Raw genomic sequence first — 20,893 nt, forward strand, 5'->3', positions numbered from 1 at the left:
CCTAACCTTAATGTGCAGCATACACACACACAGCTTACAATAATTCGAAATCAAAATCACCATCGTTGTTCTATCCATCACAAAAACACACAATCTCAATCTCTTCCTCTTCTTCTTATGACGAAGCATGGGTCAGAGAGTGTACCACTTGCAATCGAAATACAGAGCCTAGTAATACTGACAAACAGAACATGAGGTGAGGTGTAATTGACTAGACAGAGACAGGGACAGAGGATTTAATGAAAGCGAAAGGCACCCGCATGACGGGAACAGAATGAAGAGGATGAGCCATTTCGCATGACAGCTTCAGGACCTCGGACAGATCAACCGGATGTTGAGCATGAGGAAGCCATTCAAAATGATGGAGCAACTTGGCCACCCAGAGGTTAACAGTGGCAAGGCCCAGAGCCTTCCCCGGGCACACACGACGACCAGCACCAAAAGGAGCAAGCCTCAGATCGTTACCCCTCACATCCACGTCTTCCCCGCCTTCCGACACCACAAACCTCTCCGGACGGAACTCATGAGGTGATTCCCAAATGTTGGGGTCGTGAGTAATCGACCACATATTCACCATGGCCGTCGTGCCCGCCGGAACACACATTCCGTTGATGTTGACATCTTCAGTTGAGAGCCGCGCCCATGATAGCAGCGGTCCAGGCGGATGCATTCGCAGCGCTTCCTTTACCACAGCTTGGAGGTACGGCAGCTTAGGGATATCCGAATCATTCACGCTGCGGTCTCGCCCCACTACAGCGTCCAACTCTGCCTGAGCTTTCTTCTGGGCATCTGGATTCAGCACCAGTTCTGCCATGGCCCACTCCGTCAGCAGAGCCGTCGTGTCTGTGCCACGAATCATCTCCTGCATACATAACATTACATAAATTAGAACCAAACTTAGTTAATGCCCCTCCCCAAAGGCAAGGGCAATCAAACTCACCTCATTCATAAGTTTCGGTGTGAAAAAACTAAACTAAAATACGGAGAGATAGATCAGATGAGAGTGGTGAAAAAACTAAACTAAAATATAGAGATACACATTACTACATGTTAGGGGGTTTTAAGACAATATTTGAGTCAATTGTCTTAAATTAAGACAAAAAGTGACTTGTGTATTGTATTAAATATTGTCTCTAAAGGATTGTGGCAAAATATAATGTCTCAAAAATTTGTCTCTATAAAGATAATATAGAACACATATTATTATTGTCTCTATAAAGACAAGATTTATTGTCTATTAAGAGACAATTTGATTTGTGTCTCTAGAGACAAATTCATTTGTATCTCTAGAGACAACTTCATTTGTGTCTCTTTAGAGACAATTACATTTTTGTCTTTTTAGAGACAATAGCTGAGATTAAAAACCATAATTAAAACTATTGTCTCTTTAGAGACAATATAAAAAATTATTTAAAAATAAATAAATAAAATCATAATTCAAACTATTGTCTCTCTAGAGACAATTTAAAAATTAGTTAAAAAAATAAATAAAATCATTTTGAATGTTCTTTCAAAGTATTTTCACATTCAAAGTTCACAAATAGTACTCGTGTATGAGAGAAACCACCACAGAAATTCGTGTCTGATAGAAACCAGCGCATATGGGTTATTAATATTACCTTTGTTTAGCAAGAGGGGATTCAATTCATTACTAAATTTACACCCAAGTTTTACGACTTCAAATGGGAGTCAGAAGTTTGGATTTATGACGCTACCTTAGCTTTGATAAGCGTTCCATATCCCAATTTTACTATAGTTAAAGAAGAATCTGTAGACTGTTGAATGGAAACGACTTTAGATGTAGACAATGTGAATCCTTATGTAGAAATCAATCGAGAGCCCAATTAATGAAATGGCGATACCTTTATGTGTTCTACAGACAACATACCCACAAGAATACCCAGGCAGGCTTGATAGCCACAGTTATCAACTGTACAAGATTGTATTAATTTTGTTGGTGGCAAGTATGGGTTAGTTTTATGCTTCAATCATGTTATCAAAAATATAGCTTCATCGCTCAACTGGATTACGCAGTATTATAGAGTGAGTATGATATCTAGAACTGGATTACACAGTATTATAGAGTGAGTATTCTTTCGCTTGAACGGTCTGTAATGGAACGTTTTTATGCCTGCCCAGTTTTTTGCTAAAGCAAGTATGGATCCTTCTATTTCATTGAACCAAAAAAAAAAATAGTGTACAATTTTACATGCAAGTAGTACAAGACCTCCCGGTTAGAACCTTATAGTTATACAAAGAAACCCGAACCCATGGAAAAATGAACAAAAATGCAATCTGGCTTCCGGAAAGCACGTGAACTAACCGGCAACACCGCTTTAGGAAAAGCCCTGTTCATCTGAGCCGTCCAATAAAAAGCATTAAGATCGACGGTCGAGGAGGATATCACTCCGTCAAAAAGACCGAAGTATAATAGTCCTGCCCCCCAAGTTGCACGAACCACCGCAACCGTCGATCGTCGTTGACTAAATCCAACGGATGATGTTGATATCGCACGGGATAAGAAGGGTCGACGTTAGTGAGCGGGGAAGAGCGGTTTTTGGAACCCTCTCCATGCCACGTGTTTGAGGGTGAGTGGCATTGCTGCATTTTCATCAAAACCGCTTTCCAACAGAAAGCTGTGCGATCATCCAGAAACCGCCTAGGGGGCGGTAAACCATGCCGAGACTCCAAAATCTTGAAGGACCGTCCGCTGGAAGAAACAGGGCTCTGTCTGCGCTTGTGGATCTTCCTTGCCCGAACCTGGAACCCTGAATAGATGAGGGGTTTGTCACTGAACGAAGATCTGAGGGACTCGTTTTGATCCCCAAGATAAACAGAGAGCATCCTCTCGTTTGCTCTGGGAATATGAGCGGCCAGACTAGGTATCTGCCACGCCACAGAACCGTCTATCTGATAATGATGACACATGCAAATGTTGAAAGCAAAGGTTGAGTCAAATTGATCCCTGGTCCCAGGCTCTATCTTTAAACTCCAGCTTATCATTTTCTACCTGTTCCTGAACAACCTCCTTTAACCTGCTCTGTGGAAACTCATGCCAATTTGATGCCACTTTAATCTCTGTGCTAATAACACCCTGGTTGGCAAGCAAATTAGCCACTTTGTTCGCCGATCTGCGAACATGCTTAAAGCCAACTTTATGGAGGCTTTGAAGGTGGTGTTGGATCCATTGAAATCCTTGATCATTGTTATTTTAACTTCTTTTTCAAATTATTTTTGATCATTGTTGAAAATTAATACTCTAAACAGACTCATCACAAATATTCTTTAACTGATCACTTATCAAAAGCTTATGAGGTTTCTTATGTAGCCCGTGAATTATTTTGATTTTAACCAAGGAAGACTCGCTTATTATGTTTGATAACAAAGGCATTAGCAATGGGTTCTACAACAACCCACTTCCCTTTTCTAAGTACTTGCAAACCACTGACATCGTCTTGCATTAGAACAGTGATGCCACCTGCATTTGATTGGCTTCTTAAAGCAAGGGTAACATCTGGGTTTAGGCATGGTGGATACTAATTTACAAGTAACAGCTGTCTGTGTTCCCCAAAAATATTATTCAAGTAATCAGAATGGAGTCCTATAACTTCAGAAATTGCAGCCAGCAGCCTTAAACACAGTGCCCTCACCTCCATAGCATACTTGCCTGCAATTTCCCTGTAACAAAAGCTTCAATATTATATTAAGCCAAACGAGTTATGATTGTTGCTTTAATGGTTGACATAAGGTTTAATGGCTACCTATAGGCTACAGGTTTTTTAGGCCAAGAGTCGATGACTTTGTGTAATGGAAAACAAGGGTGTCTCAGATAGTCCCTCCAATTAAGGACTTCATCTTTGTGAATATTGAAGCTTGTAGCAAGCTGAGCCAATTGCTTTGGATCCTCTGAATAGAGGCATGCACGATCTTCCATCGGCATTTCGAAGAATTCTTTGGCGATTCCCATCATGTTTTTCATCACCCTCTCTGGTACCCCATGGTTCACTATCTGATCATATCATGCAGCTTCAACCATATTAATACTGAATTTGAACAGAATTTTTTTAAGAATTAATGTTCATAATTGAGATATTGGAATTTTATTGAGAGATATTATGAGATTCAAAATTCAAATCTTAAAATTCAAAATTCAAATCTTCAAAACAGTTTATATCGCAATATCATGAGATTCAAAATTCAAAGCGTCATGAATCCAATCCATTCCGCAAAAAAATCATAACTTGGGACATTGGAGATTGAAGGTTGTACCTAGAAAAAGCCATCCTCCTGACATGCACATTGGATTTGTTGTATGACAGTGGTTCTGCTAGGGCCATCCAAGTGTTTCAGATCCACCACTGGAATGCTCTCGCGGACCTGAGACATGTTGGGTTGCTCCTGGGGAGGCAAAATATATTTGTTCTGCACCTCAACATTGTTTATTCCATTGCACAATAGTTTCTCAACACCATTAGCATTGGTCTCAGTGTGAAGATCCATTCTAGAGGACATGCATCTTTCTTTCCTCTTGATGTTATTGCGAATACAATCTTTTTTCCATACAGATGTTGCACGACTTCTAATCGAAGTTAGAAATTGCAAGTTCGCATTGCAGAAATTGCAATCTGTAGAGCCCCGAATGGAAACACAGGCTATATGTAGGGTCAACCAATAGTTTTTACCATGGAAACATTGACAGTTGCAACAGAAAGTGTCCCGGATGAAAACAATATTGCAAAGGGAGGATTTGGCCCGTATACAAGGTATTAGCACTTACTTTATAATATCATTTATTCTGATAGTTTAGCAGGTAAACTGTTCATTGTACAAGATTTATGTAAACCAATTTCAGAGTTAAAAATAAATCCTCAGACATAGTTAGAATTTTCAGAGAAAGTTTTAACAAGCCATAATATATTACAAGCAACAACCATCGCAACTAGCATTTCCCCCAACATTACACAACGAAAGGCACTTGAGCATTCTTGAAATATTTGAAGAGTACAAAAAGTTCTTGTGCAAAATGTGCAAGAGTATAAAACGGAAAGAAACTGTCTTAGCATATAAAAATAGCTCTGTAATGGAGTTGAACTAAGATAGCTTAGCCAACTCCACTGATGAAAACATCTCCACAGTACCCAAATCACATATAGAGAGATGCGATAATGCTATTCTAAGCCCCAAATACAAATCAGAATTAAATGTCGGAACTGAAGAGCAAACTCCAATGATACAAAACTAATTGAATCCACCAATCCCTAAATATGCAAAAGCATCTTAACAAAGCTATTCAAAAGCATCATCATCGTCATCTGGAAGGGGTTGGGTCGTAGTTGCTACAAGTTCTACCTCGTACCTGACAACATAAAAGATTGTAAGCCAAAGTTTCAATCTTTTAGAAATGGAATTGTAAATTATTTCAATAAAAGTTAACAAAAAATAATAAGAAAATAGCATTCTACTTACTACTGATGAGTTGCAAGGTCTATCTGAACCTCAGGAGGAGCAAGAGCAGGTGACTCCACAAAATGAAGGTTTGGATCCCTATAAAAATAACCCATTATAGAATCAATGCAAATTTTTTAATATAACATTCATATTAGGGAGCATCAGAAACTAGATTAAAGGCTCACCCTGAGAGCTTCCGTGCCAAGTGCAAGAATGGCTTCTCAAAGTTGTAGTTACTTTTTGCAGATATCTCATAGTACTGAAGATTCTTCTTTCTATGAAAAGTAAATTGCTTAGCTTTCACTTGCCTATACTTCACATCAACCTTGTTTCCACAAAGAACAATAGGAATGTTCTCACACACCCTAAAATTCACAAAGATATTTAGCTAATTGGTTCAGGCAATTGTGCCACCACACAATTAAGGAACCTTCATTTCTACTTAGAGATCCAACCCCTCTGCAAAAGAGATACCTACAAAGATCTCTGTGCCACGTTGGGACATTCTTGTAAGTCAATCGTGCAGTAACATCAAACATGATAACTTCACATTGCCCATGAATACTACAACAAACAAAATCCCAATCAGTAAATAAGAAGGAAACAAATAAATAGAAGTGGAAAAACATGGAACCCTCGCCAATTCAATCAGGAAAATGCCAACAGAAATAGGAAAAGCAAACCAGTATTGATCAAAACAACCAATAACAAAGTCTGTCTATAAATTCAAAATTAAACTAAATTAAAATTCAAATAAATATAAGTGGAAAAATACAGAACCCTCGCCAATTCAACGAGGAAAATGCCAACAGAAGCAGGAAAAGCAAACCAGTATTGATCAAAACAACCAATAACACAGTCTGTCTATAAATTCAAAATTAAATTAAATTCAAATTCAAATTAAAGAGACATAAACGAGTAAAACAGAGTGTTGATAAAAAGGAACCAAAAAAGGGTTCATAGTTGCTCCATTGTCATTGATATTGAGGTTAAAAGGTGTTGCTACTGAGCCCACACTACATACATATCAACACGGGAAAATAGAATTGATAAGTCAAAAGTTCTCTTGGGATCGATCCAAGTTTAAATCCATGTAGGACCTTTTTAAACAAAAAGTTGAAAAGGCACCCCAAAATCTCAAATGTACAGTGCTCCAATCAATAGGTGTCTACTACACCTGCAGAGGATGACAAAAAACACTACTTTCGTAAAGTCCCAAGAGACCTGATTTCAAGTGAAAATCAAAATCAGTCTAGAAAAATATAGAAATGGGAAAATAATCAAACTAATTATTGACGTACCTTAACCACATTTTGTCATTAAACCTTACCTGACTGAGCTATAAAGTTGGATCAGCATTTCATCCTTGGCTTTCCAACTTGACAAAGCACCACAGCCTGCAAATCATCAAATCATCAATTCAAGTATCATGGACTGAATAAACACTGAGATTCTGTATGGTTGTATTGTGTGCTCATCCACATGGATGTCTTACTTTGGGAACATTTGCAGCAAGACTATTTAGAACATCTTCCACATAACCATGGACTTCTTGAGCCATCATTCTGAGCTCCTCCTCCGGATCTACAGGCCTTCTTACCATGGTTTCCTAGATTATAAACAAGAAAATCAAACTGAGCTTGAATATTAAGTTGGGAAATAATTTTTCTATTCTCATCATTGTATATGGTCATGGTCTCCTAGGCTAAAATGTGTATTGATTCTTAAATTATTTAATAGCAAACATTTTGATTATGTACATGTGCAACTTATGATGGAACTTTATGTGCTTCATTGCCTATATACAAGTGTTCAATACAAGTTATATTTGTTCACGATTATACTTTGGGTTACATAAAGTAGTCTTGGCCTCTGGCCAGCTAAATATTGCCTACCCTCTACCTTATATCTAATTAAGTTTTAACAGTGGAAATAGTTTGTCTTGAAGATCGAAGAAAACTCAAAGGATGTTAGTCCTAGATGAAACCAAAGACTAGAAATCTATTTTCATTTTCTGCTAAATAGTTCTCTACCAGAGAAACCAAATTTTTTGGTTACCTGTAATTATTCGTAAGTTGAACAATTGTCCAGCAGCACAATGCCTACCTATTTGCAATATAATTGTCCATCAAAAAATAATGTGACTAGCATGAGTTTGAATGCAGTTTACTAATTTTTTAACCTTAAACAGACATGTGAGTACTCGATAACATAAATAACAAAATAAATATAACATGTCCTCCTACTGACACAAGATGTGAATTGATACTCTGTTTCAATTTCTGAGATGAGAGAATTACTTATGAGAATATTTAAGATATCTGCACATTCAGACTGAGGTGGAATTCATCGAATGTTTAAGTTCCCTCCCTCCCTTCAGAAAACCCAAACAGCAATCATTTATCGGTCGCCCGAAGGATGAAAACATAGACCCATGGACAAAAAAGTAAAATATTGAACAATCTACCTGGCTGGTGGGCAGGTGAAGCAGATGATAATTACTACTGAAAACACTATAAGTCCCATCCATCTATTCGATTCCATGATCTCGACATGCCCATGCCCTATCCATTTTTTTCTGCTGGAAAAAATAAATAAATAAATAAACACCTAAAAAAATAGAAAACCATTGGAATCAAATGTATGAAATCAAATATTGTTAATGATTAACATATAGCATCACAAAATAGATACAACAATGTCAAGTTTCTTGTACAGTCCAATCATAAGGTGCTTTAGAATAACAATTTAACATCTGGTAGAGTAGATGAAATGAGAATACTATGAATAGAAATATCTGCAAACAAAATCCATGAAATGTTCTTCTTTCTCATAGCATACCAAGAGCCATTCATGGATATGCTCATGATCCCATGATGTTTATCAACTACTATGATTCCTTCTGACATACATACCCCACTCTCAACACTTCTAATTAATGAATATGGTTGGTTAGAACTCTGTGAAATGAATCAGGACCAATTTCTCTAATTAATTTAGATGTAAGGTATCAATCTACACGTACCTGGTCATTTGGAAATAATATATTGATGTGCAAAGCAGCTCACAAATCATAGCATATCTATTTCATGCCCTGCAAAAACTTGTAAACTCAACCACTGAGATAAAATAATGAAATTAAACAGCATTTTGAACTGTTAAAAATAGAAGGAACGAAGGCCAAGTACTATGTAATCCACACAGTCCACCAAGTGAAAAGGCTAGCTGGCCTTGAGCTGCATCTGTGGCTCCAGGAATATCAGTCACTATCCTGAGTGGGATCACCAATACAAAAACAAAAATTATTATTTATTCAACTTATTGACCATTATCTTAAAACAACTGTAAATAACCTAGTAGAATCCAACATAGTTCCATTTAATCTAACATAATAATGTACAAATCTATCTAATCCGTAAGAATATCAGTTCCATTTAATCTAACCTAAAGATAGTATAAATCTATCTAAACCTCGAAAATATCACACCTCAATGCTTAAAAGTCAGTATTTAAAAAAACTGACAAAAAAATCTCGGTTCAAGAGTTTATCACCTTAGGTAAAAACAACTAAAAAAGTAAAACAATTAAAAAAACTAAAAAAGTAAAACAAAACAAATTAACCTCACAAGCTAGAAGAGACTAATCTTAACTAAACCTAAAACCAAAAAAGTTTAGACCTAAAATGATTCATCTTAACTTCATGTTATCTTTAAGATGATGAGAACAAAAAAATTACTAAAACAAAAAATATTAACCTAGTAAACTAGAATACATTAATCTTCATCAAACCTATTAAAAAAGCATCTTAATCTCAAAGAATATATCAACTTAAGCAAAAGACAGGAGAAAATAAATAAATAAACCATCTTAACCTAATACACTATGATAGAATTTTCTTAACCATTAAAGTCCACAAAAGTCCAAGATGTATTAAAGCCATCCATGATGTATTAAAGCCAGATGAAAATTAGAGTAGATCCAATTGAACTACGATCTATCCATCAATCAGCTGTAAACCTCAAAGAGATACCAAATTATAAGAAAAACTATGAATAAACTCCCATTACCAATACCAACCAGCATTATATCCATCTTTATCAATCTATTTTTAAGCTGGGTGCAAAGTTCACTGAGATACCAAATTTAAAGAACTACCAAACAAAGCATAAGAAATTGATAAATGAAAACAGCGCAGGCTAACTGGAAACATTGTAAGACATTGATCTGTAAAAGCACAGCCAAATAAAAAGCAGGTACATGAGCCAGAGGTTTACTTTTTCATTTCAATCCAAAATAATAAAAACCATTTGCAAAACTGCTATGACAGAAAATGATTTTTGAACTGAATTGGACAGAAAAACACATCTAAGGATGGCATATGCATTTTTCAGCAGATTTGCAGCAACCTCAGCTCAACCATATATTAACAGCCAAGTTGGACACTAAATTGGTGTTTGATCCCCCCTTGTTTGTGAGACAAGGGATCTCATCCACATAGCAATTTGACTGCTAAAGTCTAGCATACATGTTAGGGAACCTATCTGCTTTTTGTACATTGACGAATCAACCAAATCTAAATCTGAATCTACTGAAAAATTCAAAATATGTATCATAAAAGTAGCCTAGGGTTTATTGTCCATTATCCAAAACTTCTTCAGAATCTCAATTGCTTACTTACCCGTGTTCGAGGACCAGCTCACCTCAACTCTGCCAAACCTCCAAGACCAAGAAATAATACATGTCAACTTCACTTGCCAGTTTCTTATTGCACCATGGGATAGAGTTTTTTAAACTAACTGTTAGGACCAGGTAATCTACATACAACACAAATATAAGCATATCAAATTTATCATAATCAGACAAATAATAAAATTTAGGACCTGCAACAGTCTTAGTGATGCCCATAATCTGTAAGTACTCATAAATCCATGAGTACCAAGCACAGGAGGCTACTTTAGCCCAGAAAGGGACTTCTTCAACTTGCACACATGGGTATCCCATCCTAACAAAGATATTATATTTGAACCCAAGCTGAAACAAAACCATGAATCACTCTTCCTGCCACCTGCATCTCTGGCCCTGTCAAAATCCACTAAAGCATGCAGCAGCTCAAAGCACTGTGCCAGTGTGCCCTTTAAGTACCTCACATACCTCAGACCATGGAGCATATTTGCAGCAACCTCAGCTCAACCATATATTAGCAGCCAAGCTGGACACTAAATTGGTGTCTGAGCCCCCCTTGTTTGTGAGACAAGGGATCTCATGCACACAACAATTTGACTACTAAATTCTACCAGATATGTTAGGGAACCTATATACTTTTTGTACGCTGACGAATCAACCAAATTTGAATCTTAATCTACTGATAACTTCAAAATATGTATCATAAAAGTAGCCTATGGTTTATTGTCCATTATCCGAAACTTCTTCAGAATCTCAATTGCTTACTTACCCCTATTCGAGGACCACCTCACCTCAACTCAGCCAAACCTCCAAGACCAAGAAATAACACATGAGGTGTATGTCCTTCATGTCAACTTCACTTGCCAGTTTCTTCTTGCACCATGGGATAGAGTTTTTTTAACTAACTTTTAGGACCTATTCATCTACATACAACACAAATATAATCATATCAAATTGATCATAATCAAACAAATAATACAAGTTAGGACCTGCAACAGTCTTAGTGATGCCCATAATATGTAAGTACTCATCAAAAAAACAAAGTATCTTCAAAATTTGTTTTGTTGCACACATAATTAGTTTATGTTTGGACCCTCACAACCTAGTGCGCTCCTTAGAAGCTAGAGCGATGCACGTTCAAGTTATTAAAATAACACATATCAATCCTTTTTGTCCTCTTTTTGGGAGGCGCTACATTAATTGTGGGTGTGAAATGCTCATCACATTGAACACCCTCCTCATTATTTTTTTCTAAGTCCATTCGCTGAAATTCAACAATGGTTTCCTGTCAAGGTTCAGGAATGACTATTGGATGATTTTGTGCAACAAGCAAATCATCATGTGCTTGTATCTCCTCCCCATGCTCACTCCCAGATGTTTCACCTGATTCCTATACACAACACACTTTAACTTGTTATAATAACATTAAAACCTCCAATTGATTTATGGCATTATTCATATAATATTATAAACAACTAACCTGGGATCCATAACCAGTAATTAGTTTTTCCCCTCGATTTATCATGTGTTGGCAAAGACCTTGGGAACCATGTAATAAAGCATATTTTAGGTCTTCCTCTGAAGCTTCCTTTTGAAACTGGTGAACCTACATTAACAAAGGTAATCATATCTATAAGGTAAAATAACTAATAAGATACAATTAACTCAACGTGACCATGGTTATTTTGCCTAAAATAGAAAATATAATAGATGGAAATATCACTTACCATACCACCATGAATACTATTATATCCACCAGAGCCTAATTTGTGAGATCCAAATTTTTACACCCTAGCTTGGGTTGTTTTTCTTGTATCTCATAGGCGTCTCTTAGCTCCTCCTTGTGCAGATGGCGTATAGTTTGGATTTCTGAGGACTTTCCTCTTAAAGTTGGCATCTTTCATAAGTTCATCCCACGTCACTTGGTCTGTCATCCAAGCTGGACGTGGATACATCAAGTTTTTTGTCAACTTTGTCCTTAAATTGGACCTCTTTGAGTGCATGTATTTACTTGCAATCTGTAAAATAAGTTCCTTATCAAATCCAAGATTACCAAATGCTATTACTACATCTTTAAATAGTTCCTCTTTTTTGGCATTGGCTTGTTTCCTCCAATCCATTTGGATGGTATTTCCAAATAATTGTTCTGCACGACGAAAAATAAAGTGATAAAATTTCAGCCCTGTTTCATCCTTCAAGACATTTCCTTCTAAAGTGAGCAAGATTGTAACTTCTTGCATTCCTTTTGTGGTCACCGATGATATTGTTGTAGTCTTGGGGATTGAGGAAGGTTCCCTTATAGATACATTAGGCACTGTGTCACTTACTTCCTGCATTTACAATGAAATTGTGGAACTATTAAGAACCCAACCAAAATATGAAACTATTTTTCATTTCTAAAATAATGATCCTAAACATAACAAATGAAATTATAAAAAAAAAAAAAAAAAAAATTACCTGTTGATCTCTTGTAGGAGCTACACTCTCCAACAATAACATTTCCCATAACTAAATTTGTTCAATTATTTCTTGTCTGATTTGAACATTTGTAGGAATATCTGGTAGGAGCCTTAACATTCTTGTTTGTGAGTCTATAAGACTCCTCAAAGAAACTTGTTCTGGTCTTGGTGGGAGAGCACTAACTAGACCCACATTTGATGTAGAGGGCATGTTATGGGGTTCTAGTCTAAGTGTAGATGGCATAACATGACCCTCTATACCAACAAAGTGTGTAAAGGGCATGTTATGGGGTTCTGGTCTAGGTGTAGATGGCATAACATGACCCTTTATACCAACAGATTATATAATTGTTGGAGTCACCCTAGAAACATCCTGCAAGGCACAAATATAAATAATAAGATGGAATAACAGATGAATAATGTTGAAATATGTAACTAGGTTTGGTCTTCATAATGACATATCTAATCACAATTCTATGTAATTTATGTAAAAAAAGGAAAAAGAAGATTATTTTTGTTATGACTAAGGCATGGGTTTCATGAACACATGAAGAAGCAAGTCCCATTATAGGATGACAATATCTCAGAAGACTCATTAAAAGGAGGTCATGAAGGTGGCAAATGATCAATGAAATGTATAGTAAAGTTGCAAATAATCATGGCAACCAAAATACTAATCAGTACAAATAGGTGTCCATGAGGTATGTATAATAATTTTCTTTTAAAGGGTCCATCATAAGATGTAGTAGGGTTGAATTTATGGGTTTATATTTTAAGAAATACCCTAGTATTTAGAAACCTTAATCTTAAGGTATTTGTTCCCTATGATTTGATTTCTAGGGCATGGGATGAACTCTAGAATGACATAAAGGGAAAAGAGTATGATCTAAGGTTTGAATATAAGAAACCCTAAAAAGGGCTCTTGATTACATAAAAACCCTTAAAAAAGTAACTTGACATCATGTTTTGGAATAATATATTGCTTTGGGTTACTTGTTAAAATAGTATTGTATGTACAAGAAGAAAAAAACGGATGGGGTGATCCATTTGAAGGCATGATGTAGCTCTTCGTAACACCTTATAAATCATGGAGTCGTTGTGCAAAAACTTTATTAAATATATGCCCTAGATTTCTCAACAAATTACATAATCAAACTCACATAAATAAATGGTTGAATCTTACATCTTGCATAACATTAGATGTATATGGGGGCATTAATGATCCCTGCATGCCAACATTGGCTGTATTGAGGGGCATAAACGAATCCTGCATACCAACAAAATGCATGCTTAGTAAAACACATATATATATATATATATATATATATATATATATATATATATATATATATATATATATATATATATATATATATATATATATATAGTGAAATAAGTTAACTAAATGCACAAAAATATTGATCAAGTTTTACCACTATCATTACCTTAGATGTTTTATAAGGTGTTATAGGGGTTGGAATGACTTTAGCGATTGCCTGCATTCCACAAACATAAATTAGCATAATATAATAAGGAATATAAGATAATTGAACATATAAAAGACAATATTCAAGCTTACCTCATGCATCATCATACCAGCGTCTTGCCCTCGTGCATTGTTAACATTTCCATAAAAGTAGTGAATATCATTGAATCCCCCATAGTAGCATCGGTAACACCCATGGGTACATTCTTGAAAAAACACATAATAACATAAAAATAAGAAAACCTTGATCAAAAAACCGATAAGAAAATAGAATCGGTAACACCAAATATGTGTTGAGTGAGCATTGAAGATCTGTCCAACACTTTGAGGCAAGCTTATTAGAGTGTTCCAACAAGCATTTAACTAGTCACAAACAAACTTTTGAAGTATCATTTTAAAGTTATTTCTAAAAACAAATCCAACCTATAACTAAATCAACAACATAAATAATACAAATACCAAAAGCAACATAAATACCCGGTCTGCCATTTTGTATAGAATAATGTAATAGAAATCTACGAATAAAATTTTGTGGACACTAGTTAGGATCATTACATAAACAAATGTTGAAATATATGACAACGTGTAAAACCATAAAATTATTCTAAAATATGTTGGTTTAAACTTCTATGCATGTAAGACTAATTTCATTGAGGAGTTCTCTGGATTATATGACAAAGGGTAATGCACTGTCTTAAATTGTTGTCGCATAATACAAAGTAATCTCTGTAGAATATCTCCTTGCTGCCTATAAACATTACTTCACTATCTCATTGCAGCCACAATCAACTCCAAACCAGACCTTGCTTGCCTCAAAACCCTAGACCATACCTCAAGATGATTTGTTGCCACATAAAAACCTTAGGGGTGATTCGTTGCCACAAACAATCCCTTATAGTTGGTTCGCTACCACAATTGATACCTCAGGGATGATCTGTTGTCATCAACAGTGCCTCAGAGGTATCTTTCTATCTCAGAATTGCTTCATAGACATATCGCTGCCACAGTGAAGCCTCAGATTTAATGTACTGCTATAGATAATGCCTTAGAGATAGGCCAATGCCTCAGATAATGTCTCAGGGATGATTCGTTGCCCAGATAATGCCTCAAGATAGTTTGCTGCCACAGTTAGTGTCTGTTCGATCATTTATATAACAACATTCAGAAGTTGGATTAAAGTGAGAGATTTTAGAAAATTAAATGAAAGTCTGGTTGGTTGACTCTCTGCAATTATGGATTGAAACCAACGAGGTTCCATATATGGTGCTCAAAAAATAAACAGCGTTCCTAACAAACAAGCATCATTTTGTATATAAAATATTTAAATAAATTATCACCAGTTTATATTAAACTGTGAAATCAACATTTGAAAAGCAATGCATATGAATCATATTAAGCATGCATGGAAACTACTAATCGAAGTCCAAATAATAATTATGGTAGATGAAGCGAGATGGTGTGCTACCTTAGAAGAGCACCAATATGCAATAAAGAACCCTGAAATATGCTTGGAAAATGAAAAGACATCAAATAATTTAGAACACTGGTGGCAGAGAGGGTATAAAAACTCAGAATTATGTTTAACCCTCCAATATAGTTAACCACACATGGAATAAGTGAATTCAAATGAATGACAATGCAGTGAATGCCCATGAGCTCTGGTTTCATCAATTCATGAGTAAATGTTGGTGTGGGATTAAACCAAATAATGCCAATTTCATGCCTCATACTTCTCAAAGACCCAAGCTACAAATATCATGGCTTGGTATTATACCTATGCGCAGATTTGTGGAGATTTGAGATGTTTAGAGGAGAATCAATCATATTTCCATAACACCCCTCTAGAACCTATTTCATGCTAACGAATTAGAGTCTAGTGCCAAACACATGATCACATATCCAAGCAAAAGATCATCCCAGTGCATCTCCTAGAATGGTGGATATCAAGTGACTCAATGTGGCCATTTATTGCACAGAAGTTGAAATATATAACAATGAGCCAATGGGGCGTGCATTTTCATAAAAGGATGACCTCATTTCTCAAAACACACCCAAATTAACTAGGATTGCTACAATGTTGTATGTTGGGTTAGGGTGCAACACTATCATGTTATAAGACACAATTGCATATAAAAGGTTATACTCCATGGGATACATAAAGAAAATTCCTTTCCTTGTCTTAATTAGAAAGGAGACATTTTTTCATTGACAAGAAAGAATTGTTATTTAGAAAGGAGGCATCATCCAATGAAGTTCGAGATGGTGAAGAATGCACCATACAGTACATTTCAGCTACTTCTGTTCAGGAAAATCCCATCTCACTTGTTAATAATGAAACTCACGAGTATGGGTTTAAGAATTCAGATGCAATTGAAAGATATCAAGATCATGTAGTTGAAAAAGAAGAGCAAATTGAACAGGTTTACAAAATTGAAACTCACGATGATGAAGAACGAAAATCACATAAGAAATTATAACAGTAGCCAAAATGATGGTTGTCCCATGTTGTCTAATGCAGTTTCTTTGAAATTTGAAGATCATCAACTGATTCATTCATCATACGATGAACCTCAAGAAGCTTATGAGAATATTTGAGTTTCAAATGTTGGTCTGCAACCTCATAACTCAGTTATTGAGGATGAAGTTCATGAAGACAAATTTCATTATTCAGAGCTCATACAATGACAAACAGTTTTATGGCCTTGATGAATTGTATGGTTCAAAAGTGGATAGTGTCTCTAGTATGTATGAGCCAATGCCTAGTGTTTCCCAGCATGCAGGTGAGTCATCTCATTACAAGGTTGATTGGATTCATGTCTACACACAAATAAAGAGCGATACTTCAAAGTAGAAATTAAGTTGTTCATGTAATTATAAAGAAACAGAACCAGACACGGCTCAGGAAATTGTTGATAATAATCCCCAATGCCTACATCTATACCATGAAAATAATCCCAATTCCTACAGCTATACCAATGAATACAGCTACACAAGGAAAATAATACCAATGCCAATATCTTTGCAAGGGAAATACATCAAATTGAAAGGAAAATACCTGTGGAAAATAAACCCTTTGTTGTCTACCTTGAAACTTCTAGCTCAGCTTCGAGTTCCTTTGAAAAATAACAGTGAAAGCTGCCCCAGCATATAAAAACTAAAACAATTTAGCACCAAAAAGATTTTCGGCCTCTACACCAAAAAAGTTTCGGTCATTTCAGCAGTCTTGTTTCCATTTTAAGATGGCCTAGTCTGTTGTTTCCTGCTGTTTCCCACCCATGTCTCCCACTTTTCATAAGAATGAGGGTATTAATATCTATCTCCCACCACCCACGAATAAATGAGTATGTACTCTACTGCCATTGGGCCTCATGCCCTTAATGCCCATCATAGAAACCCTAGTCTCGTGGCTCTCAAACATTGGTGTTTGTTTGTCTCTCCATTTTCTCGACAAACCCTCCATTGCAATGGGGCAAATGAGGAGGAAGGTTTAGTTGATGATGAGGAGGAAGGTTTGGTTGTAGAAGCAAAGGTGTCGGTTCATTGCAGTGTGGAGGAAGGTTTGGTTGATGAAGATGCAGCACCATTTTGCAGTGGATTCGTAATGGAAAGTCGTGGTAGGAATCAGGCAGGGAATGGAGTAGTTCCGCCAAGCCCACCGATGGATTCTGTTCCATAAATTCCTCCCAAAATCCCAATTTCTCGTGCCGTCTGGAGAATCCCTCTGGAACAAATCGAGGTGATTCTCTAGCCATCTCTTAGCACAACAGAAACAAAGTGACATTGGTGTGGCACTGTCACCATCTTCGTGAATCTGCAAACATTTCTCAATCTTTTTCGTTCCTCTATTCCTTGCAGAAACCCTCTCTATTCCTTGCAGAAACCCTCTTTGTTCCTTGAAACCCTCTATCTTTTTCGTTCCTCTGTCCCTTGCAGAAACCCTCTCTGTTCCTTGAAACCTTCTATGTTCCTGCAATTGTCAGGCCATAACTAGTATGCGAGGTGCCAAAAAAGATCTAACCAATTTAGAATCATACCACGCACCAGGCAAAACAGAAAGGGAAAGGCCATACGCCAGACTAAAGATGGCCACGCGCAGCTACAAGGATAAAAACTGAGATCCACTCGTCTAGACAGGAAACATTAATGGTATACTAAGCCCAAAATGATGTTATGAATCATGAAGACATCTTACCTGAAAAACAAAAGACACGCATAGGGTAGCTGGACAAAAGGAATGCCATGCGCAGAGACATGGGTCGTAGCCATAAATCAAATGCAGAGAGATATTCCGCATTCAAAGCCACGCACCGAGAGATGGTTCAAGGCATAAGGCCTCACACAGAGCAGTAGAGTTCTCATGTACTTGTGCTTCAACTTCCATTTTCACTCAAACAACTTTATCTATCGCTGCGAACCACTGAAATCCTACAATTTGGCTGTGTACACATGTTCTCTAAGATAGCATTAACCGATAAACACTTAATTAAATAAGTTTATTTAACAACTATAGAATATTTATTTATATAAATAGGAATAAATAAATAAAAATTTAACCAATATTATAATAAAACCCCTTTACCTTTCCCTAATGATTTATTAAGTTAATTTATCAACCATAGAATAATATGTAATAAAAATAAAATAGAATAACATTCTTAGTATTAAATAAATTAATTTAATAACCGAAGTAAATCTTTCTTTACTTATCCCTAGTATATAAATCAATAAAGAATTAAATATATTAATAACCATAGAATAATATATGAATAAATTTTTTCTTTAATTTAACATATTTTTATTTTGGAGTCAAGAGGGTTCTGAAACGCGCGCTCTGCTCCCACCACCGCCTGCAAACATTAGGTCTGAACCGATCTTCAGCCGCTCAGGATGGCCCCTCCGGAGGCTTTGCCGGAGGAGGAAGTTCACCAACACACCTTCTCTGCCTTGATCAAGTCCATGCCTCCTTAGTGAGCTCGCCCTTCAGTCTCAAAGTTCGTGAAAAAACTTGATGGGTTGCAGGACGTTTCTCCCCCTCCAACTTTGCCCAGAATGGTTGCTCTTGCCTTGGCAAAAAAAGGAATTATTGGGCAATTTACAGAACTTTGGCCCTCTCCAAAAGTAGTCCAGAGGTGGGTGGAAAGGAATTGGACAGACAAAATACAAGGGAAAATCTCTATCAGATTTTGTGGAAAGGGATATTTTACATTTCATTTTGAGACAAAGGAAGACAAGGATTTAATCTTCCGTAATGGGCCTTATTTCATGGATTCCAGAGGCTTATATTTAAACAAATGGACTCCAGATTTTGACTCGGAGCTTGATATTCCTAATGCGGTCCCTGTTTGGGTCCAACTTCCTCACCTTCCCTTGCATTGCTGAGGAGACGAATCTATGCGTGCTATTGGGAATGCTGTTGGGAAATGCATTGATTGGAGTGAACCGAAAGATAACATGCAGGCCTGTGCCTGCATCTGTGTAGAAGTTGATTTGGGTAAAGGCCTGCCAGAAGCCATCAAGCTCAAGGTTGACGACTGGACACACATTTAGCAGCTTGACTATGAACATATCCCCTTCAAGTGCAAGGTATGTCACGAGTACGGTCACTTTTCTAATCATTGCACTAAACTTTCTAATGTAGAAAATAATCCACAAGAAGAGCAATGGGAAACCATTAAAAAGAAAAAGACAGCCCCTAATCCTAAACCATCCCATGACACAGGTCCTTCCTCTCGACCTCCCCCAATTTCCCCTCCCTCTTCGAATCCCTTTCACATCCTCTCTCTTCCCAAGGAATCCCCTCCCTTGATTCAATCTGATCCTACCTCTTCTCGCCTTGCCCAGGTCATTTCCTCTTCCCTCCTATCTGATCCTCCCCCCCTCAGAATCACCAGAAGCAATTCCAAGGAGCATGGATCCATTCTAGACAATCAAAGAAGCCTGGAAGAAAGTCTGCCAAACAGCACAGGGATGAAAATGCGCAAAAAGACATAGCATTGGGGCTCTAGAACCCCATTGAATCATATATTCAAGGACCAATAGACAAAGACATAGCAAAAAAAGACAATGGAGGGAGAGCAACTCCTCGCACCTCTCACCTGAAATGATTAAAATCCTCTCATGGAACAGCAGGGGACTAGGGCACCCCTCCAAATCAAATGCCTTAAAAGATCTTATTAACCAAGAGAAACCAACCATTGTTTTACTCCAAGAAACAAATCAGAGATAGCCAGAGATGAACAAGATTATTGAACAACATAAGTGCTACAAAGGATGTATATGTGATTCCAGAGGAGCCTCAGGAGGAATTGCTACACTTTGGCTTCAAGATGAATGGAACAGCACAGCAGAAATAGTAGAACAACATTGGGTCAAGATTGTATTGCAGAATATTATCAGCAGTCAACAGATAGTAATTTACAATGTTTATGTCCCGAATCATTACAAGGATAAAGAAGTTTGTTGGGACTCTCTCATCAATAATATAGCAGAAGAAAACAGCAGCAACATCATAGGTGACTTGAACCTCATTTTACATGCTAATGAAAAATGTGGAGGCAGCTTCAACCCAAATCCTTTTAGAAATCAGTTGGAAAATGTTATGAAACATGGTGATCTTGTCGATATCATTCCAAAGAATCACAAATACACCTGGAGTAATCGAAAATTGGGAAGAAATAATATTATGGAAAGGCTCGACCGAATCCTGGTAAATGTATCCCTTCTCTCCACCTTTTCAGCTGTCAACACTTCCATCCTTCCTTTTATTGCTTCAGACCATTATCCCACTGCTTTAACCCTTGAATTTCTCTGCCCCGTG

The 20,893-nt window shown here is 36.8% G+C and overlaps 2 pseudogenes; both read right to left on the reverse strand.

Moving 5' to 3' along the window:
• Positions 1-211: 211 nt before the first annotated feature.
• On the reverse strand, positions 212-577 carry LOC149177831 (cytochrome P450 78A4 pseudogene; annotated as a pseudogene).
• Positions 578-5,286: 4,709 nt separating this feature from the next.
• On the reverse strand, positions 5,287-7,051 carry LOC149177832 (GTP-binding nuclear protein Ran1B-like; annotated as a pseudogene).
• Positions 7,052-20,893: the final 13,842 nt, after the last annotated feature.

Source organism: Pinus tabuliformis, chromosome 4_1 (genome assembly GCF_031772625.1).
Source record: "Pinus tabuliformis cultivar Carrire ecotype Pingquan chromosome 4_1, CPIR1, whole genome shotgun sequence".
Classification (NCBI taxonomy): domain Eukaryota; kingdom Viridiplantae; phylum Streptophyta; class Pinopsida; order Pinales; family Pinaceae; genus Pinus; species Pinus tabuliformis.